The sequence below is a fragment of the Aphelocoma coerulescens genome, chromosome 3 (assembly GCF_041296385.1).
Source record: "Aphelocoma coerulescens isolate FSJ_1873_10779 chromosome 3, UR_Acoe_1.0, whole genome shotgun sequence".
NCBI classification, from domain to species: domain Eukaryota; kingdom Metazoa; phylum Chordata; class Aves; order Passeriformes; family Corvidae; genus Aphelocoma; species Aphelocoma coerulescens.
Genome location: NC_091016.1, coordinates 87,855,059 through 87,873,175, shown reverse-complemented (window position 1 = coordinate 87,873,175; position 18,117 = coordinate 87,855,059). Strand labels below are relative to the sequence as shown.

Genomic DNA, 18,117 nt, shown 5'->3' with positions numbered 1-18,117 from the left:
GCTTCACCCTCAGTGCATTTAATTTCCTCATAATAACCTGCGTAGCTCTTCCGAAGGGAAAGAACATACTCATCCATCACTCCTGCTTCTTCCCACACGCACTGTTTAACCAGGGGCAGCCAAAACAGGAGTCAGAAGGACACAGCAGCTTCTTCCCCAGTGCCCAGAGGTGGGATGCAGAAAACCAACACAACCAAGGAGGTGTGGACCAGAAACAGGGAGGTACTCACCCATCCCAGGGCTGCGATAACCAGCTCTGCAGTGCATCCCTATCTGGGTGAGCTGTGTCAACAGTCAGAGGAGATGAGATTGAGCTGTTCCCACAGATAATGGCAAAACTATGTGAGGAACCACTCTGGCTAGAAACTATGACTGAAGTCACCAGGAGAACCATAAAGACACCCATGGCTGGCTGGCTGGCTGCAGGGGAAGGCAGCTGCTGCTGCCCTGCGCTGGCCAGGGGAGTGCTCTGGAGTCTGCAAACTGGATTTTTACCAGCTACACTTAACAAAACCAATCAGGCTTAAACAGAAAACCTTCAGAGTAGCTGGGGAATGTGCATAGGGAGAATTTTCCACCCCTCTTTGTCCTCTGGTTGCAGTTAGGTCTGTGACACACCAACCAGGCAGGACTAGGAGAGGCATAAGGCTGTAGTTCAAGAGTATTGCCACAGGAACTTATGAATCTTTTTATGTAAATCCTGAATGATTTTCTCATTGGAATATACTTGACTTAAAGCCACTACCGAAAATATTTTATCTTGGGGTTATGACTCATGAAAGAATGGCTAGGTGTGAAAGGAAAGTTAATATATTCTGTGAGAAAAAAACCCTCCCCAGCAACCTTATGACACGAGTTGAATATTTATGTCCTATGCAGTAAAGCCAACAGCAAAAGCTGCAGACTAATACTTTGTGTCAGATCTGATGAAAATTCAGATACCTACCTTATTTCCCCTTAAGGGCTGGAAATTATGGTTAAAACACATGCAAACAGGAGAAAATGAGATGGTGCAGTGATGAGGATGAAACTGCTGTCCCTTAGTCTGGCATGTTGGAAGATGATACCTGACTGGCCAGAGCTGGTTCTCTCAGACAAGGATGCTTCCCAGGTCATCATGAAATGACACAGCTCACCGGGTTAATGCTCCAGGACTCCTGACCCAACACACGACTCACAAAAACACACACTTGCCATGCAAAAAAGATGTTCCCGTGTTGAATGATTATCACAGTTAGACTTTTACTGCTAAATTCTTTTAAGAACTGCAAATTGAGAAACCAGTTAACATATAGAACGAAAGAACAGGCCACAGTCAACCACAAAAACTGCCCATAAGGTTCAGCATGTGGGAAAGAGATAAGTAAATGCTGCAAAAGATGAACAATATTTAAGTATTAACACAAATGTTTGTTTTGGGAAGGTTTATCTGGCATCTCTACCGGTTTTCCTCCAAGCTCTAATACAAAAATAACTACGTCTAACTGCAACTGGGAAGAGATGGCAGCAGCTCAACATTGCTCCCTTTTTTTTCCTCTGTACTCAGAAAAAAACCCCATCTTACAATGTTACACAAACTAATTTTAAGGTGATTTAGGATGAAGTCAGTCACACATTTGGAAGTTCAGAAAGTTCAGTCAGTAGTCTTGTTTTCATCAGCCCGTGGAATGAGGACATACATGTGCAACATAAGGGCAGGAGAAACAGTCTTGCTCCAGCTGTACAGCTGGTCCCCCACGTTACAGCATGAAGTGAGGAAATTATCCTTTACGTCCTATAAATTCTGGATGCAACAGTTGCTCACCAAACTATGAAGAGGTAGATGTGTACATCCATGTTGATGGGAGGTACACACCTACCCTAATCCTGTGGAAACTGTGATACGGCTGAAAGTGGGCAAGTGCTGCATCTCCCATTAAGGAGCTGCCTCTTAACTTCTCTGTCTCCACCCCTTTCTCCAGGGGAAAGTCAAAAGACCTGAAATTGTTTTGTGGGTAACCTTCAGTGGTTGTTAAAAATACAAAAAGAGAAAGGCAGAATGGTGATGGGAAAGAGCTTCAAAAATATGTTCCCTCTTGGGTGAACTCGGGTCTGTTTAACAAGAAAAGCCAGAGAGGCCACGCACAGTAATGTTGAGAAAAAGGAAATGGTACTTCATTTTAGCCAGTCATAAATCTTACCAGCGAGCCTCTAACGGCAAACCAGCGAGCAGGGGAATTTTTATACAGATAATTAGTTGTGAGTTGATATCAGGTTTACTGTGCTGTGCACTCTGTGTGTGCAACATGTTCTCAACCTGCAAAAACCCACACGAGGCTCTGGCTGCCTTGCTGCTGCTGGCTTTGCCAGAAGGCATGCAGCTGAAACTCCCAGAAACCCTTAGGAAAAAGAGGTGAAGATGGAAATGGATATTTCTGCTCCACAGAAATCTTGTCTGTAGCCCAGAAATATTCTTTCGATGGGGAAAAATGCACCATGTTTAAAAAACCACACCCCTCTGCTACAGGGGAGATGGACCAACAGGACACCTTGTGCCACCATTAGCACCCTCGTCTTCTGGGATACAGACACCAGTCACAGATCCTGTAGAGCAGGCAGATGGGTCAGGAAAAAGGTTTATCCATTGAAGTGAGTAACAAAATGTGGTGGAGGTAATTTATCAGCCAGAAAGAACCAGCTGTGAAGATGCCTCACAAGAACCAAAGTCAACGGGACATTCCCTCCACCTGTGCTGGGAGCAAGACAGCCCATCCGCCAGTGCTTGTTCCTCGACATTTTGCTCTATTTCAGAGACAGCAAGAGACTTGCACTAGTGACTGACATAAGCAAGAACTCCACCACATCTAATAGTCAGACCGCACTTCCAGTCTAAGAGAAGCCGCTTTTCAGTTTCTAGATGAGAAGGAGTCCAGGAGACACATGGCAGCAGCACGCCAGGTGTCCTAGGTGCCAGCAAGCATCGTAGCATTTGGGAAGCTACTTTAGAAGAGACCAATTTGGTCTAGATGAGGGGTCTGGAAGCCTTCATTCCCAAAAGATGCCCAAGCTAGGAAATGGCCTGGAGAGTCCAGACAACTTGCAAGGAGATAGCTCGATAAGAAAAGAGAGCCCACCGCAGTTGCACAAGGAGCTTTGAGGCTACTGGTCCTCACAGGCTACCTTGGTGCTCCCTACCTGCTTTCTGCCTATCCTCTATTTTCTTTTTCAGCCCCAACCTAGTGCAACAGGACAGATACACCCATCGCTCGATCACACTCCTCTGCTGGCCCAAAATAGCTGGGGGCAGGTGGGGCTGGGGGCAAACCAGCTTTGTCTGCATGGGGTTAAAGCAGCAGGTCTTTTGTCAAAGGCTCAGTTCGCCTGCTACCGTATGTTAAACTGAAAGACCAATCTGTATCTACTGCGCTGAACTACAATTATGGGGGTTTTTTAATCATTCAGCCTAATGGTACCCAGCTGTCACAAGAATCTTTGAACACATCACTGGCTCTCTTTGATCTGATTAACCAGATAAGGAACCACAGCCAAACGATATGAAAGGATGAGTCCAAATTTCAAACTCTCAGCTGAGCAAAGAATTTCATTCAAAGGAATGTGCAAAATGAGGAGGGAGGAGGCTCACAATGCAAATGAAGGTTTTATTTACTACTGATATAAGAAGGTGAAACACTCTCCGTTGCGTGGTTTAAGACTCAATGGACCCCAGCCTCAAAGTGGTGCTGATAGGTGTTACATCTGCTACACTAATCTGTGTGGATGCCAATATTTGTGTTATCTTTTTTCCAGACTGGAAATGAGGGGCTTTCTTCCACAGGGATGGCTTTTTATACTGAAGAAGCCTCCCTGTGATACTGAAGAGCTCCAAGGGCACGTCCCTCACATACCCAAACCGCTTCTGTTCAGCATGTTTCTTCAGATGGCATAGTATTTATTTTTTTTTAATTCAAGACAGCTTTATTTATTTGCTTTATTTCTAGCATAATGTTTACTATTCCAATCAGAACATTCTGTAATCTCATCTAAATGTTTTATTATTAATTGCTGCACCCCACACCCCACCCTTAATAATTATCCTCGGGAGAGGTAAACATTTCAACATGACTTACTCTAGTTAAAGCCATGAATATGCATTATTTATTTATTTAGGTAAACAGTAATTAAGAAAAATCACCAAACCGCCTTCTCTTTGAAATGAGCTCTACTTTACCAGCCTTGCCGTGGGAATTGCAAGTCTCTTAAACGCATCTATTTCTTTGTCCTCCTCCACCATGATTTACGTTGATGGGCCTCAGACCACGCTACAGCTGCCAGGAAAGCAGTCAGTCTGAGGCTGGGTGACAAGTCCAAAGCATTCAGACTCAGTCTCAAGGATAAGCAAGAGGTACCAAGATGTCAGCAGAGAAGAAAGGTGCAGGATGAGGAAAAGAATATTGCTATCTATCACTCAATACACTGATTTTTAAGTTTTTTCTCAGCAAGACAACCACTACTGACTTGAAAATGTTCATGACCCCCTTCTGCCCTCTCCCTATAGATGGAGGGCTATGTCCTGACAAACAGAGGGGCTTGTGACCACTGAAGCTCCCCATGCTAAGCTGGGGAGCAGCCAGCCCCAAACCAAGGAGTTTTTGGTGCCAGAACAGTCAGATAGCCCCATGTGCCACATATATATACATAGCTTATGCACTGGGTAATAAGCATCTGAGTGACTCCACTCAATTCCCCTGGTCTTCTTCCTCAGTATTACATTAACTCAAATATTACAACATCCCATCCTGCCTTATACTTCCACCACAAGCCATGACAGAATATGGCAGCACCACAGGCAATGAAGACACTAACAGGGCACCCAATTCTTTAAACCAAAAAATTAAGACACACCAAGATAGTCCTGACATGGCAGATCATGCAGCCTAAGGATCGCACCAGCACTACAAGAGAGGAATCGAAATGTGTCCTAAAGACAAAGGGATTTTCACAGGTCTAAAACTGTTAGGTAAATAGATAAAACTGTGGTTGGGGCTTTGTTTCAGTTTTCAAAGCTAATTTCCGGCCACTGTTCAGAGAAATGCTTTGCATTTCCATTTCTGACTCACCCACTTTAATAAGCGCACTCGCTGGAATTACTAAGCATGGGATCTCATCAAAACATTTTGCTTTCTGAATCAAAGTGCTTTTTTTACTGATGTGAACTTATCTATAAAGTTTACCTTGGTAACAACACTGGTGATGTGCAGGTATGAGTTTACAGTGCGATGGGTCAGGGGACCCTTCTCCCACTGGGCATCCCACCAAGGAATGCCTCCCAAATTCTGCCCAGCCACTCGGAGCACGCTGACACCAGTGTCTCACATCCCCATCACAAAGTGATATGCACTCCCAGAGACACATTCAAACAGCAGGTATCAATGAAAAGCATTCCTGAAAAGAACCTGTTATGAAACCGAAAATCGGAGATTGCCGCAGCGCTGTGCCCAAGTTGAGTCATCAGTTCCCTTTACAGCCTAATAATTGACACTGCCTTGATCAGAATGACTGATCTGAATGTTGCTTTGTGTTTGTGTGTTTTTGTTGGTTTTTCTTCTTTTTAATTAAAAAAAAAAAAAAAAAAAGATTTCTTATGTAAACAAGCCGTCTGTCACCTTGCAGGAGTGTTTGTATTCTTCAGATCATGGGAAACATCTGTCAAAACCAGATTTTGCTCTCCTCAGTCAACTCGATACAGTCTTAATCAGACTGTACTACAAAGAAACTAAAAACTGGTCTTGTTACAGAAAAAATTCGCTGCCAACTCTCAGTGGAAGCACTGATTTTATTGCGCTTTCTTGGGATTAAATGCTGCAAAGATTATTAAAAGAGTTCCCTCCTTCCCCTGTGGGATCTCGCCCCCAAAGGAAATCCTGGGAATTTACATGCGGCTTTTCTCCTCTCTTTGTGTGCTTTTCCAAAATTAACTACCTTCCAGGAAGAGATAGCTAGGAGAAGAAGGTAAAGTGAAACTTCAGAGCATGCTGATTTCCCACCTTTTGACATGGGTACTCGGATAACGGAGTGATTCCCCTTCTGATGCTTTCAACAAATAAACGCTCCCACGCGTCTGCATCCCGCAGGTCACACCTCCCCAAAATGATTCATTAAGTATTTTCACATCTTCTACATAGGGAAAGATCAAGTAAGGCTGCAACTGCCTCTAGCGGTGTTTTCTGAAGAAAAGGTGACACATAACAGGGTGGTTGCTACTACCAGGATAAGGGTGATGTTAGACTGCCATGCTGTGAGTCTTCTGCCAGGGAATCTGCCCTGGAATAGCAAAGTCATTACAACGAAAGAAAAAAGAAGCCAATTAGAGAAACAATGTGAGACTATAACAGAGAGAGCAGGCTATTCCATTAGCAAGTAAATGAAGAAGAGATGACTGGGACCAGGATCAAGCAGGTGTCTGAGCTGGGACCGTATGCAGAGCCCTCTAAATGGACCAATAATTTATAGATTGAGGGGATAGTACTGGAAACATTCAATAGTGTATACATGGTCTTAATTAGAAGTACGCCCCTGGAGGGGTGAGAAATTAATGGCCACGTCTGTATTAGCTTTTATCCTTAGACCTAAACCATTCCACTGGAACCGTGTTGCTGATATGATGCCCAAGTTTTGTATTTTATCTGATAGTATCTCCAGCCCGGTGCTGCAGACTGAGCACCCACCAGCAGCTGGAGTACATCACCAGCACAGCTGGAGGCACAACTCTCAGCTTGTATCAGTAACTCATGGATTACACATCATGCCACTAATTCTTAAATACAAGGCATGAGATAGGAGAACCTTGGTATATTTTGGAGAAGGTGGAGGATGACCCATCTAAGCACTGTGTACTGAGAGTAATACAACAGCAGATTTTAAACCAAGAAGACAGACAAACATGAGGTGCAAAAAAAATCCAAAGCTGTGCAGGAGGAGAAAAGATAAAACAAATGGCATAAAAGGGGAAAAGGAAATGATCTGCTGGCTGAAGAAGACATTACATTTTATTTTCCTTAACTGTGGCAGATAGCTGGATATGAAACTAGTATAAGACATATCTGCAAAATACTGTACTCTTTTGAATGGAGTGGAACTGTTCTTGAAAGTCTTGCTTTAAAAAAAATCTTCATGCATGCAATTTCTTTGAAATAAGAAATTCCTGCAGAAACAATCCTATGACAATACTAAACAAGATGGAATTTCAACTGTAGTTTAGATATAACGTCCAGAAATCATATGGATTTAGCCCTGCTCAGCACAGAATCCAAGGAGTATCATCAACCTTGAAACATCTTGGGGAATCTTGCATTTTTCTGAAAAACACTTTTACCAGCTTCAGCTATTTTAGAGAGAAATGGACTGCCACACTCCCAAAATGTGAGGTGAAACACTATTTCGGCCAGATTTGAGAAGAGACTGGACCTAGTTAGCACTGGTTTCATCTGCCTGACCTAAGATAATGCATGTTTTTGACTGTGACTTTCATAAACTCTTCCAAGTTTCATTTTATTATTCCAAGGTACGAGGGTGGCAGTATATAAAGACAGAGGAAGCAGAAAAAAACTGGACAGGAATTAAAAGCACTTTTCACTGTCGAGCCAGCAAGTGTAAGAATTGTATTTGGCTTCATGAGAGCACTGCCAATAGTAACAAACCATTTGCTGTCTGCTGCTGCATACCAGAAGGTAATGTGCACAAGCTTACATTAGTACTTTGATGCATGCAAAGTGGACAAATTTTGAAGTGCCCCCTGCATTTGCTTTTTAGTTAATTTTGCACCAACTCTTGAATGTCCCAATGAAAAAAATAAAGGCGTGGGAAACAAAGTGAAACCGGGTTTATCACCTCATAAATGTAACCAAAACAGCAAAGACGGTATTTCAAATGTCTATCTAGTTCTCCCTGACAGCTCAACTCCAACTGAAAACTTAGACATGACATGAATTTCTTCTTCAGTTTCCTGTCACCTAAAAACAGAAGTTTAATATCAGTATTATCACCATCCCAGTTAACTATCACCCAAAGAAGTAGTAAGAACCAGCAATCATTAGGCCACAAGCAAAGCCAACTCCATAACCAGGAAAAAAAAAAAAATCTTATCAATCTCTCTGCTCTCAAAATGTGACTGCAGCAGCTTCAGGGACATCCTGCATGGTCCATTCTCACCGCTTGTTCCTGTAGAAAAGATGTTCTCTGCACTCAGTAATTATAGCTTAACATTGCCAGGTGAAAAGAGCTGCTTTCTACAGTTCACATGGCTTTTGGAGGTGGGGTTTTTGTTTTGTTTTTAACTTGTATGACAAAACCTACCTGTTCTGCCATTATTATCTTGTTTTATTACTCCCTGTAGTCCTGGCATCTGTTTAAAATGATGTAAAAAGTAGGCAGTTGCACAGAGAATGATTAGTACAGCATGTGCTGCAGCAAGCAATGTTATATATTTTATTGCTCATGAAGTCAGTGTACTGGAACCAGCCAAATGTGTTACTTCGGTCTGAAAGTACACTTTTCCTTTTCTGCTTGCAGCAGGATAATTAATAACTGGAAGAAATAATAGTGAAAGTAAGCATGGTGTTAAGTAAGCACTTCTAATGATACAAGCTTATGTTTGGATCAAGGATTGTTGTTTGGGATGTCTCTCTATAAGAGAACAACAAAGTTTGCACCTCATGTTTGTCACAAGGACACTTGCCACACCGTCTGCTCAGCCATCATCCCAAATTACTCACTACCTGTGCCAGTGTCCTCATCCCACTTAAAAGTGCTTTTCCCTGAATCTCTGCAAGTGAAAAATTAAATCTAATGCTTCCCCATTTGTTCAGTGGTTGATGAAAAGCTCATTAATGAATAGTTGGGCAAAAAGGCTCTCTACAATTGCAGCACACTGTCATAAAGCCAAGGCACGATGGCCAGAAAATGTCTCCAAGTAGCAATTGGCTTTACACAGCTTCTTACTTGGTAAATAGTGACAGGAAATACTGAAAAAATATTTGTTTTCCTGTATTTATTTCTACACTGGGTGAGGCAAGACAAAAGGATGTTTAGGCACTGAACTGATTTCAGGCCTCGTCCTCTGTGAATGACTTGGCCTGCAATGTTATAGGGCTTTTAATCTCACATACCTCATGGATCCTATTATCATCACCATCATAATGAAACCAGACATCACTTACTTCCCGTTCCCCCAGCCTGCCTTTGGCTGGGCACATAGAAATGAGAGCATCACTAACACAGAGCTGACTGAAGAAGGCCACTCATCATTTCACCTGCTTGGCTTCACCTCCCCACGCCAAACAGTGCCACCTCAAGCTGCTCCTGCCAATGGGCAGGTCAAGGAACAGTGTAACCCAAACCATGAGGATCAGAAGACATCCAGCTCACCCTGTTCATGGGAAAGGCAGAAAGCAATCCCCAGGTGTTTCTATAATTCCTGTTGCTCTCAGCACAATTAGATTTTATTGAACTGTAATCCTAGATAAGTGTATTGAATCTTACAGCTGAAGCCAATTACACTGTGCTAAATAGCCTTCCTGATTTGCAAGACGAAGAACACTTCTGTATAAAACTAAATTAGCTCAATAACTCATTATTTGTAGCTTGGGCAAAGGGTTGAAACAGCACTGGACAACTAAGCAGCTGCTGCATTTTCAGGCACTAGTCCTTTAGAGCTGTAAGCAGACTGAATTCCCAGTTTGCTGGGGAAAGGGACAAGCACTGCAGGCAGAGAGGGGACATCCAATGTCAACAGCACGACATCTCAAACCATCCGTGTTTCCTCATGGCAAAGGACTCTGAGCTGACCAGCCTCGGAAGGAACGAGACATTGCTTTTCCTGTACTGAGAAGTCCTCACACTTAGAGGTTTAACTACCAACCTAGAGGAAATAAAAGGGCACATCAAAAGGCATGTGACTTGTCATTTCTGATTCCTTACTCAGAATTAGCATCAGCACCAAGTGAGAGTACATAAAAATCCCTTAAATGAGTATTTCTGCTTATTAGGGATTGAGTGGAGGAGCAGAGGGGCTGAAGGCCAGTGGTGGTGATGGGCTATGTGGACATCCTTAGCAGCCACACCTTGGCAGGAGTCCATGAGTGTGGCATTCCACTGCCTCGAACCACCTTCCTCAGCTGCTAGGGTCACTTTTGGTGCCCCTCCAACCAGCCTCAAGCACTCTTTGGTTTCTTTCTTACACACAACCGTGTTTACATGTTAGGAGATCTCCACGTAAGTTGGGAGACGACAGAAGCTGTGTTTCTGATCCATTGGGTTGTGCCAGGTGCACGTATTGAGCAGACAGGAGTGACTCAAAGCCATAAGCAGACAGACTGAGCAGAGAAAGGTGAGAGACAGGGAATATTCCAAATGCCTGCTGCTGCACCGGGGCAGCCAAACTCCACAAAAAAATAGGCCTGAAAGACTTGGAAAGAAAAAAATCAACCCTTTTGAGATCTAGAAATAATTTCCTTTCCTCCTTAACACAATAACACAAGCAGCATGGGTGACTATCCCCTGTGAGGAAGCACACCTCTCTCGCTCTGGTCTCCAGGGTGGCCCTTCCCATCGCAACATCCATGTCTTTCAGCAACATCAGTAGTCTTTGTGCTCACAATGAATGTGAGGAAGATAATCTCCACTGCACAAATGAGGAAGTCAGTCATGGGGCAGATGAAGGAGGTTGCCTGAGAACACACAGGAAACCTGTGACTGAGGCAGGGAACTGAACCCAGACCATGAGTTCCAGTTGGGTGCCCAGTCCAAGCTGGGTGGCTGACAGACCACCTCTTCTTATGGGGCTTTGAAATTGAAGTTTGGTGGGTTTTATAATGAACATTTTCTTTTTTTTTCATTTGTCTAGTCACTACGTTTCATTACACTCACACTTCTGCTTTGTGAAGGCTTTTTATCCTGCTTCTTTTCTGTTTTGGCTTAAAAAACCAACACAGCTGAACATCAAAGAGAATTTACCCTTGACGGTTTGGTCTTCTGCCCTACCGACATCGTCCTCTCCCTAGTGCTCAGTGTTGTGTCCTTTGTGCACCCTGTGGCTGCCTGTGGCTTCACCAAAACACACCAGTGATATTTAGAAGGAGATGTCTTACTCGTAGCTCCACAGAGTTACAGCAACTGCTTATGCAAACCGCAGCGCTGTGAGGCAGCAGAGCTGACCTGGGAAAACCAGAGAAAAGAGATGCACAAAAAAGGTAAGTTCCAAAGTGAGTGTTCTGACGCTGCTATGCATCATGTCAATGTGAGCAATCATCTGAAGAACAGCTACCAGTAAGCCACAGTGTCAGACTGCATAGGATGTTTTACTGGCTTGGCTAATGAATCACTGGGAAAATGTGAGCCATGTGCTCACTGCCAGGGCAGTTGCCACAGTGGGTGAAAACAATGTCTCTTTCACTATCATCATGACCAGTGGTTTAATTGATAATTTAAAATGTTTTAAGATCTTTCTGTGTAAGGCACATAATATGCACTTCTAAGACAAAATTCTTTGGTATTATACTATTTGCAAGGAGGTGCAACGAGTCAAACCACTATTTCATGAAATAATTCACACTGGCTGAATCCCTCACAGAATGTCTCAAGATCTTGAAAAGGAAAAAATAACTAATTTCCACCTGTGTAATAACTAACACAGTGGGAAAGAAAAAGACTTCACATTTTTGTGAGAAAATGTTGCAAAACCACAGACTTCTGAAAGTGCCCAATATGGTATTTTCAGCTTATCTGGATGAAGCCCAAACTATCCACAGCTAACCAAGGTGCATCAGAAGATTGTAATCATTCCACTCCCACCACAGGCTTTTTGTGCCCACTGTGCATCCAAGGCTGTCAAGCCCTACAAAACAACATAGGACTTTTATGCTTAAAGCAGCCGAACAGCTGCAAAAATAACTCTGTAAAAATATTGAATAGTTGGTCCCACTCAGCAGCTGGAAAAACAATTACTGACTGAAAAATTCAGTGTTTGATATTACTTAATAGTTGGGGAAAAACTATTTGTGAATCATAATTAACGTTTATTTAACTATTTAAAAGCATGCATCTACTGTTTGAGACTTCACAGAGAGCAAATATGTGGCCTTCTGGTACCATTAAACAGACTAATACAGTTGAAATGGAAGGACATGAGGCAGAAAACCACGCTGGAATAGCGAATCCTTCAAGGAACTGGTGTAACTGCAATTGCCTCAGTAGTGTGCACACTACAACACCAGGTTTGAACCAAATCAGTAGCAACTACCCTGGGGTAAATTAAATGAATGCACAACTCTAGTTCCTGGTGCCAGAGCAATGCAAACATCATGACATAAACTGGATGAAAATCCATCACTAACAGTGATAGAGAAAACATTCCCCTTCAAACTGCCTCAGGGGTTTATGGGCAACTCTATGGTGGTATCAGCCCAGGGCCAAGTGACAGAGGGGCTTCCTGTGAATAACTGCTGCAAAACCCTGCAAGAAAAGACCAGAAGTGCTCATCACTCCCAGAGGAGCTGGGGCCTGCTTTCCATGCTGAAAGCATGGCCAGCAGGACTAAGGCAGCGATCATCCACCTGTATTCTGTACTGGTGAGGCCACACCTCAAAGACTGTGTTCAGTTTTGAGCCCCTCACTACGAGAAGGACACTGAGGTGCTGGAACATGTCCAGAGAAGGGCAATCACACTGGTGAGAGGTCAGGAGCACAAGTCTGATGAGGAGCAGCTGATAGAGCTGGGTTTGTTTAGCCTGGGGAAAAGAAGGTTCAGGGAGGACCGACTGCTTCCCTGAAAGGAGGCTGTAGCCAGGTGGGTGTCAGTCTCCTCTCCCAAGTGACAAGATCAGAGGCAGCGGCCTCAAGTTGCTCCAGGAGAGCTTTATATTGGACATTAGGAAAAATTTCTTCACAGAAAGGATTGTCAAGCATTGAACAGGCTGCCCAGGGAAGTGGTTGGGTCCCCATCCCTAGAGGTATTTAAAAGCCACGTAGATATGGCACTTAGGGACATGGCTTAGTGGTGGACTTGCCAGTGCTGGGCTAGCAGTTGGACTTGATGGTCTTGAAGGTACTTTCCAACCTAAACAACTGTACTTGTATGATTCTTAGTGATTTTGTGGTTCTATGAAAGCAACAGTGGCTTAGGTCAGGATGTAAGTTACACAAGCAGATGAAGCATTTACAGGCATTATGCTGAAAACAAACATTATGCCTTGTTTTAAACTTCTAATTGGAAAACTGCTTGAATTCAGACTTTTCGAAGTCCTAATTTCCCCCGAACAATTCCCTCACTTGTTCTCTGCACATTTGACATGGCTGAAATGTCCCATCACTGACAGCAACCAGTCCTTTCTTCATCTTATTCAACTTCACCCACGCAGAATTGGGCTGAGCCCCTCATGGGTCCAGCAGGCAGGAAGCAAGGACAAAAGAGCAGTTACTGTATCTGGCAGATAACTGCAGGCAGGGCCGAGCCAAAGATTCCTGTCCAGCACAACCTCACCTAGAGAGTGACCCAGGTGTGTCAGTTCACTGTACAGAGTACAGATTCACAAAAAAGAAACCTATGGCAAAAAACTGACTCGACCGCTGTGTTTGAAGGACTTGGCGACAGGATTAGCATAAGTATATATATATATATATATACATATATATAGGTATAAGTATAAGCATAAGTATATATATATATTATACATAGTATATGTACGCAAATGTCACCTGTAGGGAATATTCTGTAAGGTGCTGAGGAATGTGAGCAGCCTGTATAAATAAATGTGCTTAAATAAGTGATTTGGACTCTAAGTCACCAACTCTCCCACCGCTGCTCTCTCAAGTGACCATGGTATCAGAGGCCATTTCAAGGGAAACGCACTTATGTCATGAATACTTCTCATATCATACTTCTCATAACCAGCAGCAGCAGGAAAATGAAGGCAATATAAAAAAAAAAAAAAGTTATAAAATTTCAGGAGACAAACATTCCTGAATGGATTATGCTTTCAAAATCAACTGTATAAATAGCATAATAAGGTTTTTTTGGTGTACATCTCAAAGTTTTCTAGGATGATATTATTTGTTCTAAATGTAAACACATTCTCAATGCCATATGCAACGCAATTGGCTTGCAGCCTGAAATAGGGCCCTTTTCATTGAGACTCACTCATCACTAGGATGATCTCAATTATCACTGTGGGTCCCCTTCAATTCAGGATATTCTGTGATTCCATGATCATAGAAACAGATGCAGCTGACCAAATTCACCTCCATTCATAGCCTGCTGAGGTTTCCTAGCTATATCCCCTGCATGGCCAAAGGGACAAAGCAATTCTCTTTTTGGATCAGACAGGGCAACTATTCATGGACCATTTCAAACTGAGTTAGGCAGACCACAGGTTACGAAAATCTCCTCACAGCATTTGCTCTAGCAAGGCTACACCAGCATAGCTAAAATGCTGAAGTGCAGGCTGGGATGAACACTCGAAAAACATGTACGCCACAGAGCTAATGACAAAATAGACCCATATGTACTCGGTCAAATTTCTTTCTAGGCTTCTACGTAGCTGCCTGTTCTCAGAAGTGTTCAGGTAGTATGCTGGGGAGTTCTAGAGCAATGCAGCAAAAAGCCTTGAAAGGACCTTAGCTTTATGCTATGCACAGATACGGGGTGCTTGAGTTCCCACATGCATTGCTAGTGTCTTACTAGATGTTAGAATAAAAATGTGAAATTAAAAGAAACAACCAAAACATCTCAAAACCACCCCAAAACTGAAGAAAGCACTTGATGATGCTTTTGTAAAAACACTTACTTACAATGCAGTCCTGGAAGTGATTTCCAAGCAAGCCAACTGCTGCTCTAGACCGTTTACTGGATGGTGTGGCTCAGCTCTTTCATACAGGCAGCACTCACAGTTGTATCTAGAAAAGGAAATATAACCAAAATTCTTTATGGGCAAATACACAAATAAAGTCATCTTTCTCTTTAAAACTATGACCAGGTTAAAACTAGCTTTAGCAGGTCTCAATAGTTCTTGTGCCTAGCTTCACATGTGCTGCCTGCTCACAGCAACAAGCCCCAAGGTGCAGCCAAAGCCACCCTACAGTATGTAAGCCAAGAGTGACTGTGCCTGAGGAAAAACCCTGCACCGAGTGCATCAAAGCAGCAAACAAATGCTCCCAGCTGTTTTTCTCATCTAGTTCTACTTAAAACATTTGCAGGAAATGCAAGATGAATTAGTGCCAAAAAAATGTAGGTGATTTCAGTAAGGCCAGGAATTCCAGGCACCAACCTCTATTTTCTCTCTCTTGAGTGGGTGTTCACTTGTAAATTGTAGACATGTTAGCAATTCAACGACTGAGCGAATTAACATTCAACTTAACAGTCATTGTTAGGTTGGGAGGTTATTACTGCTTGTTCTCCTAAAGTGACAAGCTAAAATAGGTTTGTATCTGAAAAGTTGTTTTCTACAATACATATTCCCTGTCTTTTCGTACCAAATAATTTTCTTCCATCATGTCAGCTCCTATTGTATGAACCATCACTGCCAGCTCCACCACAGCAGATGGGATAGGCAAGGAGAAACAGCAAGGGGACAGGTGAGGAGGAGAGAGCACTCAGCCCCCACCATTTCTCTTTGGGCTGCCATATTAATTTTTTTCCAGGCATTTTCTGTGGTTGATTCAAGACTTCTCAGCAAAAGAGCATACTTGCATTCGTAGGATGTTCTGCTTTTAAAGCAAGCAAGCAAAGGCAAAACCCAAGAGCAAAGAGAGGGCTCTACTTCACCAAGTCATGAGCCTGAGAAAGCTGGTTGTTATCAGGCACTCTTTGGGGCACAGAATTGAGAGTTGTGATTTCCCAGCCTTGCAGGTGATTATTGTTAATGGAAAAAATAAGTTTTCAAGGTTGAGTCAACATACCACCACATGTTTAATTTTTGCAGACTCAGATCCATTTTGTACTAGTAAACGAGCTTGCATCCTTCCCTCCGTGCTTTTTTTTCCTTTATTTTTTTTATTTTAGGGTAGCTCACAAGCTGCTGACAACTCACACTGTACTAGGAGCTGTTCACACTGCACAAAGTCTTTACCACTCACAAGTGATGCTAAAAATTAATTTACAGTACCGCTACAGCAAGCTTTGACAAATTGTCATGTGTTGACACAGTCATAAGTTGTTGGTTAAAAAAAGTAACACTTCCCTCTTCTGCCACTTCATGTTTGAGACCAGGGATGGGCACATTATGCAAAGTTTGAGGGTTTGTAAGCTTCACAAATGTTTGGGCTTCACAAAACAAGCTTGGTTGTGAAAGTTTTTTCTCTTACAGTTAGGCATGTGTTTATTGCCAAAAAGACTCTAGTAAGAAAAAAAAAAATCCTTTCCCATCTACCAAGATCTGTGTGTTGTGCAAAACTAGAATAAAAGGCTGTAAAATAAATAACCTTGCACTATACTTGTTCTAGATAAGATCACAGCAGTGACAAATAGCCTGGATCAACTCCTCAGAGCTGCAAACACCACCCTCCTGTTGCAGAAAGGAAGGAAGAAAAATATAACTACGAGTAAGAGTTTTAATTGTTCTCAGCTGTCACACAATGTTATCTTAAGTGAACGCATTTATTTCTCGATTCTCATATATAGCTCTATATGGAAAAGAAAGAACTCCAGCTGTGGCATTCATCAGACAAGGTTCAAATTGATTTCCGTGTACTCAAGATAGTAGGTGTTAGTCAGCATTCATGCCCACCAGTGGCAGCTCTAAAATTTTAACTCCTTCTCTTCTCCTCAGGGCAGGACAAATAAACTATCTAGTTTACACTCTAGAATCAGTAATGGACAAAACAGTGCTGCCAGCTGACATGAGCAGTGTTTTGGTGGTGATGCAAACTTGAAACATTAACCCCAGACTAGCCTAAATCCAGGGAAAGAAACAAAGCCAAGCAAAATGAGCACTCACAGCACCTGCCAAATGGGCTTCCCAAGGAGCATGTAAAAGCCACTGCTTTACATTGTGCACCAGTGACCTGGACAGCCGGTGCTCCAGTAGCTCTCCCTAGGATGACCAAATCTCAGAGCACAGACCACACAAGAATGCAGAGTAAATTCATTCTGAAAATTAGCTTGGCAATACAAGGAATTAATTTTCTCTTTTTTCCCCACCCCTTAACACCTGTACAAAGTAGAGATGCTTTGAGTGGTTCCAAAGTCCTGAGGAGAGGCAATGTTTTACCTTTGTAGAACCCACCCTATGTCTGCATCAGCGCAAGAATGACCCACCTAATTTCTCTACGAAAGTCACAACATGTTACTTCAAGCAAAAAGAGCTCCTGAAAAACATTAGGGAGGGATGAAATTTCATACAGACGCTTCACTTGCTCCCACTTTACACACCCTGTATAGAATTTCAACATCTGAGATGTTACTCTGATATACTCTCAGACAGATCTAAGGAAAGCAAAGGACATTTATATCATTATAGCCAGGATGGACATTGCCTTGTGCTGTTGACTGAAATTATATCATCCATGCTTAATTAGCATAGATCACTGTACATTCAGAAAAGCACTAAAGTGGCAACTCCTACCTTCCTCCCTCAAGTAACAAAAACTTATAAATATTTTCAGTGCATCACATGAAATGCATTATTTCACTAGATGCAGTTTAAGAGTCAGCAGGGTTGAAATAAAGATGATTCAACCATTAATTCAAAAACTTCAGCTGTCGAGTTAGCTAGAAGGCAAAAACAATTCTACGTCACCTTGGAAGAAAACTAATAAAATCTTAAGTTTTACTGTAAGTTATCTCAACTGCCAAAATATGATTTCTCCTGTACCTTTTTACTTCTTTGCTGTATAGAAGGGAACAAACAACTTAAATTCCCAAAGTTCTTAGTTTGGGATGGAAAAAGCCCAAGATACCCAAGCCAGTAATCTAGTTAAGAATACTATGAGGGAAAAAGTGGGGCCTGGGGTTTTCTGAAGTGTTTTTTCGTTGGTTTTGTTTGCTTGGGGGATTTTTTTTTCTTTTGAGACAAAGTATCTGTTCGCTTTTCGCAAGTTTTATCCTGATGGATTCAACTTGTGAGTGTGAAGAAACCACCCCTAAGCAGA

General features: G+C 42.5%; 1 protein-coding gene across 5 annotated transcripts in view; it reads right to left on the bottom strand.

Moving 5' to 3' along the window:
* Window positions 1–18,117, bottom strand: part of BACH2 (BTB domain and CNC homolog 2) — a 184,052-nt gene that overhangs the window by 83,769 nt on the left and 82,166 nt on the right. For 4 of the 5 annotated variants that reach the window (XM_069011142.1, XM_069011143.1, XM_069011145.1 and 1 more), the window contains one exon: window positions 14,817–14,925. The gene's annotated coding sequence lies outside the window, so the exon portion shown is untranslated. The remainder of the gene's footprint in view (window positions 1–14,816; window positions 14,926–18,117) is intronic. The other variant, XM_069011144.1, reaches the window with a different exon arrangement.